The sequence below is a fragment of the Pseudophryne corroboree genome, unplaced genomic scaffold (assembly GCF_028390025.1).
Source record: "Pseudophryne corroboree isolate aPseCor3 unplaced genomic scaffold, aPseCor3.hap2 scaffold_611, whole genome shotgun sequence".
In the NCBI taxonomy this organism is placed as follows: Eukaryota; Metazoa; Chordata; class Amphibia; order Anura; family Myobatrachidae; genus Pseudophryne; species Pseudophryne corroboree.
Window position 1 is genome coordinate 26584 of NW_026970207.1, and position 16560 is coordinate 43143.

The following is a 16560-nucleotide window of genomic DNA, read 5'->3' on the forward strand; positions in this document are numbered from 1 at the left end:
CATCCTTACAAAGGTGTTAATCAGAGACTTGGCTTTGTGGACACTTTTCAGAGAACAAATTTGTTAGCATAAAAATAAAGCCAGAAAATGAAGAGCTGTTTAATCACTCAATTGGATTTTTCTGCCAGCATATTTTTTTTCTCTGCAACCCACTGCTAAATTGTGCTTCCTAGCTGTTTTTTATAAAATCACTGAATCAAATCTAACTCTGATTACATCAGAGAAGGCCAGGTACCCTACACCATAAGAGGGGGCTTGAAATTTTGACTTGTCTACTTAAATATCACCAAAATCTGATCACAAGGTCAATTACGTCCCTGGGTAGGATTTAACCACCAACCTTTTGGTTAATAGCCGTACACACTAACCAATTGCGCCACAGAGACACTTTGCAAAAAGTACATACTGACAAAGGCTAATAAGCATTCATCTAGAACGTTTCCTAGAAAAACTTTAAAAAGTCAATAATCTGGAGAGTTTTTGTAAGATGTTTCTTCCATCAACCAACGAAGAAACACATTGGTACTTTCCCATGATGAGTGAGTGCTTCAGGATCTCTTGCACTTACATGTGCAGCAGAGTACAGCAACGGAAGCATGCTGGGCCCATAACCCAGAGGTAGGCAGATTGAAACTATCCTCTGCTATATGCAATTTTTTTTGTTAATTAAAGTAATTCAAAACTGGGATTGATATTTTGGCTCTTTTATTTTTACTTAAAGTACAATAACTTTTACCATTTTAATTTGTTTTAATAGTATATTGACAGTATTGTTTTCTTTCAAAAATCCACTTAATTTTCTTTACCCTATTATTAAAATGGTAATTGACAAAAACAAACTACATTGTCACCAGAAGAGCAATACAAAATGTACAAGTGATATATTAAAATCATCTTTCCAGCTTGAATTTCAATGATGCATTGGGGCAACGATTTTGTGAGAAACATCTTCACCCTTAAATAAAGATTTTCTTAATTCCTTACCTGTGTGCTAATTAGATATCACCTTGTTTTCGCATTAAACAGACTTCAACATGAGAAAGCAGCAAGGATGCAGTGGCGTTAATGTTTCCTGGTGTCAACCTGTATTATTTCAGTAGACATTGAAATGAGGATGCATCTTGCTGCCTTTCCAATGAAACAAGTTTAATTTAGTAATAGGTGAAAAACCATCCTTACAAAGGTGTTAATCAGAGACTTGGCTTTGTGGACACTTTTCAGAGAACAAATTTGTTAGCATAAAAATAAAGCCAGAAAATGAAGAGCTGTTTAATCACTCAATTGGATTTTTCTGCCAGCATATTTTTTTTCTCTGCAACCCACTGCTAAATTGTGCTTCCTAGCTGTTTTTATAAAATCACTGAATCAAATCTAACTCTGATTACATCAGGGAAGGCCAGGTACCCACACCATAACAGGGGGTTTGAAATTTTGACTTGTCGACTTAAATATCACCAAAATCTGATCACAAGGTCAATTACGTCCCTGGGTGGGATTGAACCACCAACCTTTTGGTTAATAGCCGAACACACTAACCGATTGCGCCACAGAGACACTTTGCAAAAAGTACATACTGACAAAGGCTAATAAGCATTCATCTAGAACTTTTCCTAGAAAAACTTTAAAAAGTCAATAATCTGGAGAGTTTTTGTAAAATGTTTCTTCCATCAACCAACGAAGAAACACATTGGTACTTTCCCATGATGAGTGAGTGCTTCAGGATCTCTTGCACTTACATGTGCAGCAGAGTACAGCAACGGAAGCATGCTGGGCCCATAACCCAGAGGTAGGCAGATTGAAACTATCCTCTGCTATATGCAATTTTTTTTTGTTAATTAAAGTAATTCAAAACTGGGATTGATATTTTGGCTCTTTTATTTTTACTTAAAGTACAATAACTTTTACCATTTTAATTTGTTTTAATAGTATATTGACAGTATTGTTTTCTTTCAAAAATCCACTTAATTTTCTTTACCCTATTATTAAAATGGTAATTGACAAAAACAAACTACATTGTCACCAGAAGAGCAATACAAAATGTACAAGTGATATATTAAAATCATCTTTCCAGCTTGAATTTCAATGATGCATTGGGGCAACGATTTTGTGAGAAACATCTTCACCCTTAAATAAAGATTTTCTTAATTCCTTACCTGTGTGCTAATTAGATATCACCTTGTTTTCGCATTAAACAGACTTCAACATGAGAAAGCAGCAAGGATGCAGTGGCGTTAATGTTTCCTGGTGTCAACCTGTATTATTTCAGTAGACATTGAAATGAGGATGCATCTTGCTGCCTTTCCAATGAAACAAGTTTAATTTAGTAATAGGTGAAAAACCATCCTTACAAAGGTGTTAATCAGAGACTTGGCTTTGTGGACACTTTTCAGAGAACAAATTTGTTAGCATAAAAATAAAGCCAGAAAATGAAGAGCTGTTTAATCACTCAATTGGATTTTTCTGCCAGCATATTTTTTTTCTCTGCAACCCACTGCTAAATTGTGCTTCCTAGCTGTTTTTATAAAATCACTGAATCAAATCTAACTCTGATTACATCAGGGAAGGCCAGGTACCCACACCATAACAGGGGGTTTGAAATTTTGACTTGTCGACTTAAATATCACCAAAATCTGATCACAAGGTCAATTACGTCCCTGGGTGGGATTGAACCACCAACCTTTTGGTTAATAGCCAAACACACTAACCGATTGCGCCACAGAGACACTTTGCAAAAAGTACATACTGACAAAGGCTAATAAGCATTCATCTAGAACGTTTCCTAGAAAAACTTAAAAAAGTCAATAATCTGGAGAGTTTTTGTAAAATGTTTCTTCCATCAACCAACGAAGAAACACATTGGTACTTTCCCATGATGAGTGAGTGCTTCAGGATCTCTTGCACTTACATGTGCAGCAGAGTACTGCAATGGAAGCATGCTGGGCCGATAACCCAGAGGTAGGCAGATAGAAACTATCCTCTGCTATATGCATTTTTTTTTAATTAAAGTAATCCAAAATTGGGATTGATATTTTAGCTCTTTTATTTTTACTTAAAGTACAATAACTTTTACCATTTTAATTTGTTTAATAGTATATTGACAGTATTGTTTTCTTTCAAAAATCCACTTAATTTTCTTTACCCTATTATTAAAATGGTAATTGACAAAAACAAACTACATTGTCACCAGAAGAGCAATACAAAATGTACAAGTGATATATTAAAATCATCTTTCCAGGTTGAATTTCAATGATGCATTGGGGCAACGATTTTGTGAGAAACATCTTCACCCTTAAATAAAGATTTTCTTAATTCCTTACCTGTGTGCTAATTAGATATCACCTTGTTTTCACATTAAACAGACTTCCACATGAGAAAGCAGCAAGGATGCAGTGGCGTTAATGTTTCCTGGTGTCAACCTGTATTATTTCAGTAGACATTGAAATGAGGATGCATCTTGCTGCCTTTCCAATGAAGCAAGTTTAATTTAGTAATAGGTGAAAAACCATCCTTACAAAGGTGTTAATCAGAGACTTGGCTTTGTGGACACTTTTCAGAGAACAAATTTGTTAGCATAAAAATAAAGCCAGAAAATGAAGAGCTGTTTAATCACTCAATTGGATTTTTCTGCCAGCATATTTTTTTTCTCTGCAACCCACTGCTAAATTGTGCTTCCTAGCTGTTTTTATAAAATCACGGAATCAGATCTAACTCTGATTACATCAGGGAAGGCCAGCTACCCACACCATAACAGGGGGTTTGAAATTTTGACTTGTCGACTTAAATATCACCAAAATCTGATCACAAGGTCAATTACGTCCCTGGGTGGGATTGAACTACCAACCTTTTGGTTAATAGCCGAACACACTAACCGATTGCGCCACAGATACACTTTGCAAAAAGTACGTACTGACAAAGGCTAATAAGCATTCATCTAGAACGTTTCCTAGAAAAACTTTAAAAAGTCAATAATCTGGAGAGTTTTTGTAAGATGTTTCTTCCATCAACCAACGAAGAAACACATTGGTACTTTCCCATGATGAGTGAGTGCTTCAGGATCTCTTGCACTTACATGTGCAGCAGAGTACTGCAATGGAAGCATGCTGGGCCCATAACCCAGAGGTAGGTAGATTGAAACTATCCTTTGCTATATGCATTTTTTTTGTTAATTAAAGTAATCCAAAACTGGGATTGATATTTTTGCTCTTTTATTTTTACTTAAAGTACAATAACTTTTACAATTTTAATTTGTTTTAATAGTATATTGACAGTATTGTTTTATTTCAAAAATCCACTTAATTTTCTTTACCCTATTATTAAAATGGTAATTGACAAAAACAAACTACATTGTCACCAGAAGAGCAATACAAAATGTACAAGTGATATATTAAAATCATCTTTCCAGGTTGAATTTCAATGATGCATTGGGGCAACGATTTTGTGAGAAACATCTTCACCCTTAAATAAAGATTTTCTTAATTCCTTACCTGTGTGCTAATTAGATATCACCTTGTTTTCACATTAAACAGACTTCCACATGAGAAAGCAGCAAGGATGCAGTGGCGTTAATGTTTCCTGGTGTCAACCTGTATTATTTCAGTAGACATTGAAATGAGGATGCATCTTGCTGCCTTTCCAATGAAGCAAGTTTAATTTAGTAATAGGTGAAAAACCATCCTTACAAAGGTGTTAATCAGAGACTTGGCTTTGTGGACACTTTTCAGAGAACAAATTTGTTAGCATAAAAATAAAGCCAGAAAATGAAGAGCTGTTTAATCACTCAATTGGATTTTTCTGCCAGCATATTTTTTTTCTCTGCAACCCACTGCTAAATTGTGCTTCCTAGCTGTTTTTATAAAATCACTGAATCAAATCTAACTCTGATTACATCAGGGAAGGCCAGGTACCCACACCATAACAGGGGGTATGAAATTTTGACTTGTCGACTTAAATATCACCAAAATCTGATCACAAGGTCAATTACGTCCCTTGGTGGGATTGAAACACCAACCTTTTGGTTAATAGCCGAACACACTAACCGATTGCGCCACAGAGACACTTTGCAAAAAGTACATACTGACAAAGGCTAATAAGCATTCATCTAGAACGTTTCCTAGAAAAACTTAAAAAAGTCAATAATCTGGAGAGTTTTTGTAAGATGTTTCTTTCATCAACCAACGAAGAAACACATTGGTACTTTCCCATGATGAGTGAGTGCTTCAGGATCTCTTGCACTTACATGTGCAGCAGAGTACTGCAATGGAAGCATGCTGGGCCGATAACCCAGAGGTAGGCAGATTGAAACTATCCTCTGCTATATGCATTTTTTTTTAATTAAAGTAATCCAAAATTGGGATTGATATTTTAGCTCTTTTATTTTTACTTAAAGTACAATAACTTTTACCATTTTAATTTGTTTAATAGTATATTGACAGTATTGTTTTCTTTCAAAAATCCACTTAATTTTCTTTACCCTATTATTAAAATGGTAATTGACAAAAACAAACTACATTGTCACCAGAAGAGCAATACAAAATGTACAAGTGATATATTAAAATCATCTTTCCAGCTTGAATTTCTATGATGCATTGGGGCAACGATTTTGTGAGAAACATCTTCACCCTTAAATAAAGATTTTCTTAATTCCTTACCTGTGTGCTAATTTTCACATTAAACAGACTTCCACATGAGAAAGCAGCAAGGATGCAGTGGCGTTAATGTTTCCTGGTGTCAACCTGTATTATTTCAGTAGATATTGAAATGACGATGCATCTTGCTGCCTTTCCAATGAAGCAAGTTTAATTTAGTAATAGGTGAAAAACCATCCCTACAAAGGTGTTAATCAGATACTTGGCTTTGTGGACACTTTTCAGAGAACAAATTTGTTAGCTTAAAAATAAAGCCAGAAAATGAAGAGCTGTTTAATCACTCAATTGGATTTTTTTGCCAGCATATTTCTTTTTCTCTGCAACCCACTGCTAAATTGTGCTTCCTAGCTGTTTTTTTTTTATAAAATCACTTAATCAAATCTAACTCTGATTACATCAGAGAAGGCCAGGTACCCTACACCATAAGAGGGGGTTTGAAATTTTGACTTGTCTACTTAAAGATCACCAAAATCTGATAACAAGGTAAATTACGTCCCTGGGTGGGATTGAACCACCAACCTTTTGGTTAATAACCAAACACGCTAACTGATTGCGCCACAGAGACACTTTGCAAACGTATGTTCTGACAAACGCTAATAAGCATTCATCTAGAACGTTTCCTAGAAAAACTTTAAAAGTCAATAATCTGGAGAGTTTTTGTAAGATGTTTCTTCCATCAATCAACGAAGAAACACATTGGTACTTTCCCATGATGAGTGAGTGCTTCAGGATTTCTTGCACTTACATGTGCAGCAGAGTACTGCAATGAAAGCATTCTGGGCCCATAACCCAGAGGTAGGCAGATTGAAACTATCCTCTGCTATATGCATACTATATTATTGCATACTATGCAATAATGTTTCAATTTGCATTACCCAGCAGAATTAGCTTTGCATATATAGATATAGTGCAGCAGAATATATTGGTGGTTGTAGTCAATTGTAATTACCTGTAGGTGACAAGAAGAGAAGAAACGTAAATTCACAATCGACATCAGCTGAAGATAAATTGATACTGATTGAACGCTGCTGTTATGTGTCAATTTTATCACGCTTTGATAAAAATGCACGCTTAGATCAATAAATGCACAGCCAAATGGCTTTGCACAGCCTACACCATTGGACTTAAGTAGAAGACTATTACAAGTGAAACCAATAATTGAAATCTGTAACCACCCCCCACCCCCTCAAATGCCAGGCAATAAATTACCTTAAAAACAACAACCAGGCATTCCACAAAGATTAAACTGGGTCTATATCATTCAAAACTTTAAAAAAGTACTTCAAAATCACATACTATGCAATAATGTTTCAATTTGCATTACCCAGCAGAATTAGCATTGCATATATAGATATAGTGCAGCAGAATATAATGGTGGTTGTAGTCAATTGTAATTACTCAGCAGAATTAGCTTTGCATATATAGATATAGTGCAGCAGAATATATTGGTGGTTGTAGTCAATTGTAATTACCCAGCAGAATTAGCTTGCATATATAGATATAGTGCAGCAGAATATATTGGTGGTTGTATTCAATTGTAATTACCCAGCAGAATTAGCTTTGCATATATATAGTGCAGCAGAATATATTGGTGGTTGTAGTCAATTGTAATTACCCAGCAGCAGCTCTACTGCACTCAACATCACCAGTGCTCACAATATATATAATGCTATATACTATGCCATAGTGGTGCTTACTATATAACACCTCCTACTGCGTTCCCCCTGGCAATGAGCATGACACCCAGAGAGTGAAACCCCTGGCAATGAGCATGACACCCAGCACGTGAAACTCTTGGCATTGAGCAGTTTTTGTAAAAGTAATTAGAAGCTTTACTGTAGGGCATAGTGTATCACAGATATTGTGGTGAGTGACATAATATGTTCCAAAGGGCATTAATGTGTGGGGCTTAACATGGTGGAAATGACTGTACTTTTTTCCCTGTGGTGGCCGAGGTCTGTTGGTGCAGGGTCAAGAACTGGGGTGTAAGGTAGTCTTTGCCTGAAAGGCTACGCCCATTTTATGGAGACCATACCCATTTTTGCGAGGTCACGCCCCCCCATCCCGTCCGGAGCGCTCATGCAAATATAGTTTTTTTTATATATATATATGGGGGAGGGGCACAATTTTTAATGCCAATGGTGGCGGGGGGCACGCATTTTTAAATCTCGCATTTGAAGCCAAATTGTTTAGAAACACCCCTGCAAGAAAATATCTGCAAATCCAATGTTACCATAAGTGTGGCATATACCTGCGCTTGCTCGCGGGGTGAGAACATCTCCCTAATTTAATTCAGCGATATGAATAGAGGTTGTGCAGCAGCCACAGAAAGGGTTAATCTCTGCAGCTTGTCACTAAATTACATTGTGGCAATTTTAGCTGGGAGCTGCAATAATTACTCTAATACATAACACAACCAACACTTCTATATTCACACAATATACTGCATGGTGAATATAGAAGTGGTGCTTGCTAAACAGCACCTCCTACTGCATTCCACATCACCGCTGGTCACACTCATATCAGGCCCATAATGCTGTATACTATGCCATAGTGGTGCTTACTATATAACACCAGGTGCTGTGCAGTGGTCAAAACACACTAACTGGTCCCATGCTGTTGTTGAACTAAAGGCCTATACACACGATGAGATTCGGTCTATGCTAATAGGTTTAAAAAGGTTACATAAAAGCTACTTTGGGGTATATGCAATTCACGGCGAATCGCGGCAAATTATGGCCGTTTTTAAATTCGACACAATTCGACATGTGAATTCCGGCAGGTGGCTGCCGGAATTCACCATATTCAATGAAAAACGGATTCGACAGTCCCGCGGGCGAAAAACGGACAATTTGACGTATTTTGCCGCGAATTAAAAAAACGGGAAAAAACGGAAAAAACACGGAAAAAAAAATGGCGTGGGGTCCCCCCTCCAAAGCATAACCAGCCTCGGGCTCTTCGAGCTGGTCCTGGTTCCAAAAATGCGGGGGGAAAATTGGGCAGGGATCCCCCGTATTTTTAAAACCAGCACCGGGCTCTGCGCCTGGTGCTGGTGCAAAAAATACGGGGGACAAAAAGAGTAGGGGTCCCCCGTATTTTTTACACCAGCATCGGGCTCCACTAGCTGGACAGATAATGCCACAGCCGGGGGTCACTTTTATGCAGTGCCCTGCGGCCGTGGCATTAAATATCCAACTAGTCACCCCTGGCCGGGGTACCCTGGGGGAGTGGGGACCCCTTCAATCAAGGGGTCCCCAGCCACCCAAGGGCAAGGGGTGAAGCCCGAGGCTGTCCCCCCCATCCAATGGCTGCGGATGGGAGGCTGATAGCCTAGAGTAAAATGACAAGAATATTGTTTTTTCCAGAAGAACTACAAGTCCCAGCAAGCCTCCCCCGCATACTGGTACTTGGAGAACCACAAGTACCAGCATGCGGGAGAAAAACGGGCCCGCTGGTACCTGTAGTTCTACTGGGGAAAAAATACCCAAATAAAAACAGGACACAGACACCGTGACAGTAAAACTTTATTACACACTGCCGACACATTCATACTTACCTATGTTGACACGCCGACTGCCACGGTCTCCGACGATCCGAGGGTACCTGTGAAAAAAATTATACTCACCTTCCAGCGTCCAGAGGTACATCCACGTCCAGAGATACATCCACGTACTTGGCAAAAAAAGAAAACGGACACACGGACCACCGGACTGAAAGGGGTCCCATGCTGACACATGAGACCCCTTACCCCGAATGCCGGGACACCACGTGACTCCTGTCACTGAAGTCCCTTCAGCCAATCAGGAAGCGCTACTTCCGTGGCGCTCACCTGATTGGCTGTGCGCTGTCTGTGCTGTGACAGCGCATCGCACAGCTCCGTCCATTATATTCAATGGTGGGAACTTAGCGGCTAGCGGTGAGGTCACCCGCCGGTCAGCGGCTGACCGCGGGTAACCCCACCGCTGACGGCAAAGTTCCCACCATTGAAACTAATGGACCGAGCTGTGCGATGCGCTGTCACAGCACAGACAGCGCACAGCCAATCAGGTGAGCGCCACGGAAGTAGGCGGCGGCTTAGCGTGTGTAACTCTGCTAAATTCGCCTTGCGACCGATCAACTCGGAATGAGGGCCTATATTTCTTTATATAATGGACACCTCAGTTTCTATTCATTCATGTCCTGCCCCCTACTCTGTCAGACCCCTTCCCCTCTACTTTTCTGACCCCAAACGCCACTCATTCTTGTTGAGTGCTGGTGGGCCCATTCAGAATTTTGCTATGGGGACCACAAAGGTCTAGTTACGTCACTGGGCAGGGTTATAGAGGAGGCGGTGCAAGGCATCCTGGGAACAGTCAAAGCTTTAGCCTGTTGGTGCCTTGGATCAAGATCCAACTCTACACCCCTATGTTAGTGTAGTGCCTTTTGGGGTTAAGGTTTTACAGAAAGTTACAGGTTTTTTTAATTTAGTAAAATATGCCCCATTTTAAAGATAGGGCATTTAAATTTGTTGCACCTGTGCAGTACATAGCAGCCTGCAGGGCATGTACAGTGGCTTCATTTGGGTGCACATACATTGCCGGCTCCTGGTCGCAAACTGAAATTATTGTGTGTAAGTGTAATTAGCGGTGTTTATGTCATACAGGGGGGTGGGGGAGGTTTGTGGTTGGTGGGGGGCACGCTGTGTGATTATTATCCTGCATCTATACATACATGCGCTGACACCTGGACATACACTGATGTACCCACACCTAATATCCATACATACACACCCTGACACCTGGACATACACTAACATTCCCACACCTGCATCTATACATACACACGCTGACACCTGGACATACACCAACATACAAGCACCTGCATCTATATATACACGCGCTGACAAATGGACATACACCGACGTACCCACACTTGCATCTATACATACATGCACTGACATCTGGACATACAAGCACCTGCATCTATACATACACGCGCTGACATCTGAACCTACACTGACGTTCCCACACCTGCATCTATACATACACATTCTGACACCTGGACATACACAGACGTACCCTCACCTGTATCTATACATACACGCGTTGACACCTGGACGCACACCGACGTACACACACCTACATCTATATATGCATGGATGCAAATGTGGGTACGTTGTAGCATACCGCTGTGTTTCACCAACCATCACAGCGCTCTCCCCCTGTTTTCTTTCATTACTCACGTGAGTTACATATGAACTTTAACTGCAGTAAATAAGAGGCGTTGGTTACAACTGTTGCTGTTCATCCACAAGAAGGAATTTAATGTATCAATTACAATTGGAAAGTAACGATTTAATTACAACAGCTGTATCCAGGAGGATTTTTTGGACACTTTAATAGACATTCCGTTGTCATCAAGGGCAATATGAAATAGATACTGATTACATTTAGATATGGATAGTGGTGCCTATATATGTTGACTCCATTGTATTTTGTTGAATGTGGGTTTCTTCTGTCTATATATATTTTTTTTAAAATAAAGAGCTTGTATATTCTATTTTTTGCGCTCCCTTGATAACAAGTGTGATTATCTTTAAAATTTGGTTTATTATTGGTAGAACAGTACTAACTATGGGAGCAGCATTTTATAATATATGGTAAAAATTAATAGATGTATAAAGATTAAATAAGCAACAAATTGGTGAAATAGATAAGTTTTGATAGGAGCGCTGGGTTCTATATATATATATATATTGACATTTGGTTATATATATGTATAGACTTTATAAATTCTTGACAGAGATGTGCCTGAGCAGCAGCCCTCCCCAGCCCTATCTCAAATCATACTTATTTTGCATAGGAGATACCATGGTCATGAAGATTGTTCTCCCAGGGTGAGGTTCATTCATTGCATTCTGGGTATGCTGATCCCTGTGATTTCCCCAAATGTGGGAAACTGGACTGCATTATTTGTGGTAGTGAGGTACTGTGTTTGTGCTTTCCTCTGGTCAGCTCTGGTAAAAGTCAGATTTCTTTATCTCAGATCTTCCTCTAGCCTTGTTCTTCTTTCGAGAGTTCCCTTGTGCTGCCTCAGTTGGATCTCCTTCACTTGACAGGGGGGTGCCCGAGCAGCGACCCTCCCCAGCTCTAGCCCAACTCCTACTTACCTGCCAGGTGAGATACTATGATCATGAAGGTGCTTCTCCCAGGGCAAGGCTCACCCATTGCACTCTGGGTGTGCTGCTCCTGCGGTTTCCCCAAATGTTGGACACTTGACTGCATAATTTGTGTTTCCCCTGGTCGGCTCTCGTATAATATAGATCTCTTTGTCTCAGGTCTCTCTCCAGCCTAGTTTGCTGTCTGTTTCCACTTCTCTTTTCTTGAGCCACTCCCTTCTATGCCCTTGCTCACTATCCTGACTTCTCCAGTCTGCTTACTTTGTGCCTTCCAACGCACAATACAAACTACAGGTAGTGCTGCAGGGCCCACGCCCTTTTACTTGCCTTACAGAGCAGCTCTGGAGCTGTTACAGTGCCCAGCTGCTGCAAGAAATCAGCTTGAATGCTTCAGGGGCTGGGGCATAGCCAACATGAGCCCCACACCGAAGGAGGGTGGAGGTGTTTAATGTGAACTAGGGGTCATCCAAGCGCCGCAAAAGGCCGCCATGCCCTGCACGCCCCTTTTCTCTTTTCATATGCAGACGAGGGTTGACGCCAACTTTGACCCACTGCTTGGATGACATCACCATATGCAAATCCATCTGCTGCAGGCCTTCCCCCAGGAATGCTTGCACTAGTTGTTGCATTTGGTTTGTTGTTTGGGGGTGCTTCAGTATTAGGCAGCCTTCTGCCCTCCCATGTTCATCTGAAAATATGTGTTCTCCCTGCAGTTGTTGTCCCCAGATGAGAGTTTCCTTATGCTGCCTCAGTCGTTAACCGTGGCTGGATCTTATTGGCACTCGCGGTCGGGATATTCCTCCCTGCCGTGGGGTAGAGACCTCCTTTTGCTCGGTCTCAAATTGCTTTTTCCCCTTCACCGCTGTCTTTACATCAGACGTCCGCCGTGATGTAGCTCGTTAATGAATGGGCTTATATCTCAGCAATCAGAGTGTCTGGTAGTCACCTTCCTTACGCGTTTCTCCGCTGTTATCCAAGAGCGGTTTCGTCAGAGGATACATCAGCAGCCTAGCAGGCTCTTTTTAAAATGCACCGGACCAATAGCATTACTAATTAGTTGATTGGATATATACATGTACTAATTGGATGCATACATGTAATGACTCACATATGGAACAACTTTCTAATTGCAATTGCACATATAAAGGCATTTCATAATATAAAAATAAGCAACATGGTGATTAAAAATAATAATAAAATAAGCAACAAGGTGGTTTAAAAAATAACAGAAAATATATAATCTATATACAGATTAACCTCTAATCTTTCAATCAATACCTCATCTCTATAATCACATACACATAATTCAGAGACCCAGCACTAAGGATCCCCATTTACTTATATAAAACCTTTTAGGGTAACATAAATCCAACACACTACTAAAGCAGCTCTTGTGGCGCAGGGGAAACATCACCTGCACTCTATGCAGCGAGTCCCATGTTCGAATCCAACCCGCTCAGCTTAACATCCATATTATTTATTTACTTTTAATGGGATCATTCTATCAATTCATTTTTACCTTTAATTTTTGTTAATATTATTTCTATATTTCATTATTTTAACCCCTGGAATAATTACATTGCTGCTTAAACAACAAAAAGAATTGAAGAAAGAATAATTATTAAACAGACAATTTAAGGATTCGAAGATTTAAAGATTTAAAGATGTAAAAATTTAAAACAGGGAGGGGGGGGGGGGAGGGAGGGGGGCCTTTTGGGAGAAGGAGGGAAAAAAAATAAAAAAATAAAAAATATATATATATATAGAACCAAGAGAAAGTGTAAAAAGAGGATGGAGGAAGAAATCTGATGTTCATCATTACTAGTGGATTTTACTAAAGAACTTTAAAGGAACACACACAACAGGATTATACAGTTTCATACTAAGAGGAATGCTGTTCCCAAAATAGCTACTTCTAATAATTTTGTTTATTTATTAAACATACAATAAATGGATATTCAATAAATAATATATTAGGTAAATCAATAGATAAAATCTTCAGAGACTGCCAATGTTGTTCAGTTCGATGCTCTCAATCAGACCATCAGGTGTAGGGGTACCCAAAGAAAAAATCCAAAATGCCTCCCTTGTCAAGTAAAGGAGATTCAACTGAGGCAGCACAAGGGAACTCTCATCTGGGGACAACAACTGCAGGGAGAACACATATTTTCAGATGAACATGGGAGGGCAGAAGGCTGCCTAATACTGAAGCACCCCCAAACAACAAACCAAATGCAACAACTAGTACAAGCATTCCTTGGGGAAGGTCTGCAGAAGATGGAATTGCATACGGTGATGTCATCCAAGCAGTGGGCCAAAGTTGGCTGGAACCCTTATCTGCATATGAAAAGAGAAAAGGGGTATGCAGGGCATGGCGGCCTTTTGCTGCGCTTGGATGACCCCTAGTTCGCATTAAACACCCCCACCCTCCTTCGGTGTGGGGCTCATGTTGGCCATGCCCCAGCCCCTGAAGCATTCAAGCTGATTTCTTGCAGCAGCTGGGCACTGTAACAGCTCCAGAGCTGCTCTGTAAGGCAACTAAAAGGGTGTGGGCCCTGCAGCACTACCTGTAGTTCGCATTGTGCGTTGGAAGGCACAAAGTAAGCAGACGGGAGAAGTCAGGGTAGTGCGCAAGGGCATAGAAGGGAGCGGCTCAAGAAAAGAGAAGTGGAAACAGTCAGCAAACTAGGCAGGAGAGAGACCTGAGACAAAGAGATCTGAATTATATGAGAGCCGACCAGGGGAAACACAAATTATGCAGTCAAGTTTCCCACATTTGGGGAATTCAAAGGGGCAGCACACCCAGAGTGCAATGGGTGAGCCTTGCCCTGGGAGAAGCACCTACATGATCATAGTATCTCACCTGGCAGGTAAGTAGGAGTTGGGCTAGAGCTGGGGAGGGTCGCTGCTCGGGCACCCCCCTGTCAAGTGAAGGAGATCCAACTGAGGCAGCACAAGGGAACTCTCGAAAGAAGAACAAGGCTAGAGGAAGATCTGAGACAAAGAAATCTGACTTTTACCAGAGCTGACCAGAGGAAAGCACAAACACAGTCCCCCACTACCACAAATAATGCAGTCGAGTTTCCCACATTTGGGGAAATCACAGGGGTCAGCATACCCAGAATGCAATGAATGAACCTCACCCTGGGAGAACAATCTTCATGACCATGGTATCTCCTATGCAAAATAAGTATGATTTGGGATAGGGCTGGGGAGGGCCGCTGCTCAGGCATATCTCTGTCAAGTAAAGGAGATTCAACTGAGGCAGCACAAGGGAACTCTCATCTGGGGACAACAACTGCAGGGAGAATACATATTTTCAAATGAACATGGGAGGGCAGAAGGCTGCCTAATACTGAAGCACCCCCAAACAACAAACCAAATGCAACAACTAGTACAAGCATTCCTGGGGGAAGGTCTGCAGAAGACGGATTTGCATACAGTGATGTCATCCAAGCAGTGGGCCAAAGTTGGCTGGAACCCTCATCTGCATATGAAAAGAGAAAAGGGGTATGCAGGGCATGGCGGCCTTTTGCGGCGCTTGGATGACCCTTAGTTCGCATTAAACACCCCCACCCTCCTTCGGTGTGGGGCTCATGTTGGCAATGCCCCAGCATTCAAGCTGATTTCTTGCAGCAGCTTGGCACTGTAACAGCTCCAGAGCTGCTCTGTAAGGCAAGTAACAGGTTGTGGGCCATGCAGCACTACCTGTAGTTTGCATTGTGCATTGGAAGGCACAAAGTAAGCAGACAGGAGAAGTCAGGATAGTGCACAAGGGTATAGAAGGGAGGGGCTCAAAAAAAAAGAAGTGGAAACAGACAGCAAACTAGGCTGGAGAGAGACCTTAGACAAAGAGATCTGAATTATATGAAAGCCGACCAGTGGAAACACAAATTATGCAGTCAAGTTTCCCACATTTGGGGAAATCACAGGGGCAGCACACCCAGAGTGCAATGGGTGAGCCTTGCCCTGGGAGAAGCACCTTCATGATCATAGTATCTCACCTGGCAGGTAAGTAGGAGTTGGGCTAGAGCTGGGGAGGGTCGCTGCTCGGGCACCCCCCTGTCAAGTGAAGGAGATCCAACTGAGGCAGCACAAGGGAACTCTCGAAAGAAGAACAAGGCTAGAGGAAGATCTGAGACAAAGAAATCTGACTTTTACCAGAGCTGACCAGAGGAAAGCACAAACACAGTCCCCCACTACCACAAATAATGCAGTCGAGTTTCCCACATTTGGGGAAATCACAGGGGTCAGCATACCCAGAATGCAATGAATGAACCTCACCCTGGGAGAACAATTTTCATGACCATGGTATCTCCTATGCAAAATAAGTATGATTTGGGATAGGGCTGGGGAGGGCCGCTGCTCAGGCACATCTCTGTCAAGTAAAGGAGATTCAACTGAGGCAACACAAGGGAACTCTCATCTGGGGACAACAACTGCAGGGAGAACACATATTTTCAAATGAACATGGGAGGGCAGAAGGCTGCCTAATACTGAAGCACCCCCAAACAACAAACCAAATGCAACAACTAGTACAAGCATTCCTGGGGGAAGGTCTGCAGAAGACGGATTTGCATACAGTGATGTCATCCAAGCAGTGGGCCAAAGTTGGCTGGAACCCTCATCTGCATATGAAAAGAGAAAAGGGGTATGCAGGGCATGGCGGCCTTTTGCGGCGCTTGGATGACCCTTAGTTCGCATTAAACACCCCCACCCTCCTTCGGTGTGGGGCTCATGTTGGCAATGCCCCAGCCC

The 16560-nt window shown here is 41.3% G+C and overlaps 6 non-coding genes and 2 pseudogenes across 6 annotated transcripts; 2 read left to right on the top strand and 6 right to left on the bottom strand.

The window, feature by feature from the left end:
• Window positions 1–2649: 2649 nt before the first annotated feature.
• Window positions 2650–2723, bottom strand: TRNAN-AUU (transfer RNA asparagine (anticodon AUU)). The gene has a single exon. It is a non-coding gene; the product is annotated as a tRNA-Asn (tRNA).
• A 3413-nt stretch (window positions 2724–6136) lies between these two features.
• On the bottom strand, window positions 6137–6210 carry TRNAN-AUU (transfer RNA asparagine (anticodon AUU)). Its single transcript has one exon. It is a non-coding gene; the product is annotated as a tRNA-Asn (tRNA).
• A 5259-nt stretch (window positions 6211–11469) lies between these two features.
• LOC135035780 (U1 spliceosomal RNA) lies at window positions 11470–11633 on the top strand. Its single transcript, XR_010230742.1, has one exon. It is a non-coding gene; the product is annotated as a U1 spliceosomal RNA (small nuclear RNA).
• A 152-nt stretch (window positions 11634–11785) lies between these two features.
• Window positions 11786–11927, top strand: LOC135035735 (U1 spliceosomal RNA; annotated as a pseudogene).
• A 2611-nt stretch (window positions 11928–14538) lies between these two features.
• On the bottom strand, window positions 14539–14680 carry LOC135035729 (U1 spliceosomal RNA; annotated as a pseudogene).
• Window positions 14681–14832: 152 nt separating this feature from the next.
• On the bottom strand, window positions 14833–14996 carry LOC135035787 (U1 spliceosomal RNA). Its single transcript, XR_010230749.1, has one exon. It is a non-coding gene; the product is annotated as a U1 spliceosomal RNA (small nuclear RNA).
• Window positions 14997–15658: 662 nt separating this feature from the next.
• Window positions 15659–15821, bottom strand: LOC135035708 (U1 spliceosomal RNA). The gene has a single exon (XR_010230682.1). It is a non-coding gene; the product is annotated as a U1 spliceosomal RNA (small nuclear RNA).
• Window positions 15822–15973: 152 nt separating this feature from the next.
• LOC135035752 (U1 spliceosomal RNA) lies at window positions 15974–16137 on the bottom strand. The gene has a single exon (XR_010230715.1). It is a non-coding gene; the product is annotated as a U1 spliceosomal RNA (small nuclear RNA).
• Between the last annotated feature and the right edge of the window lie 423 nt (window positions 16138–16560).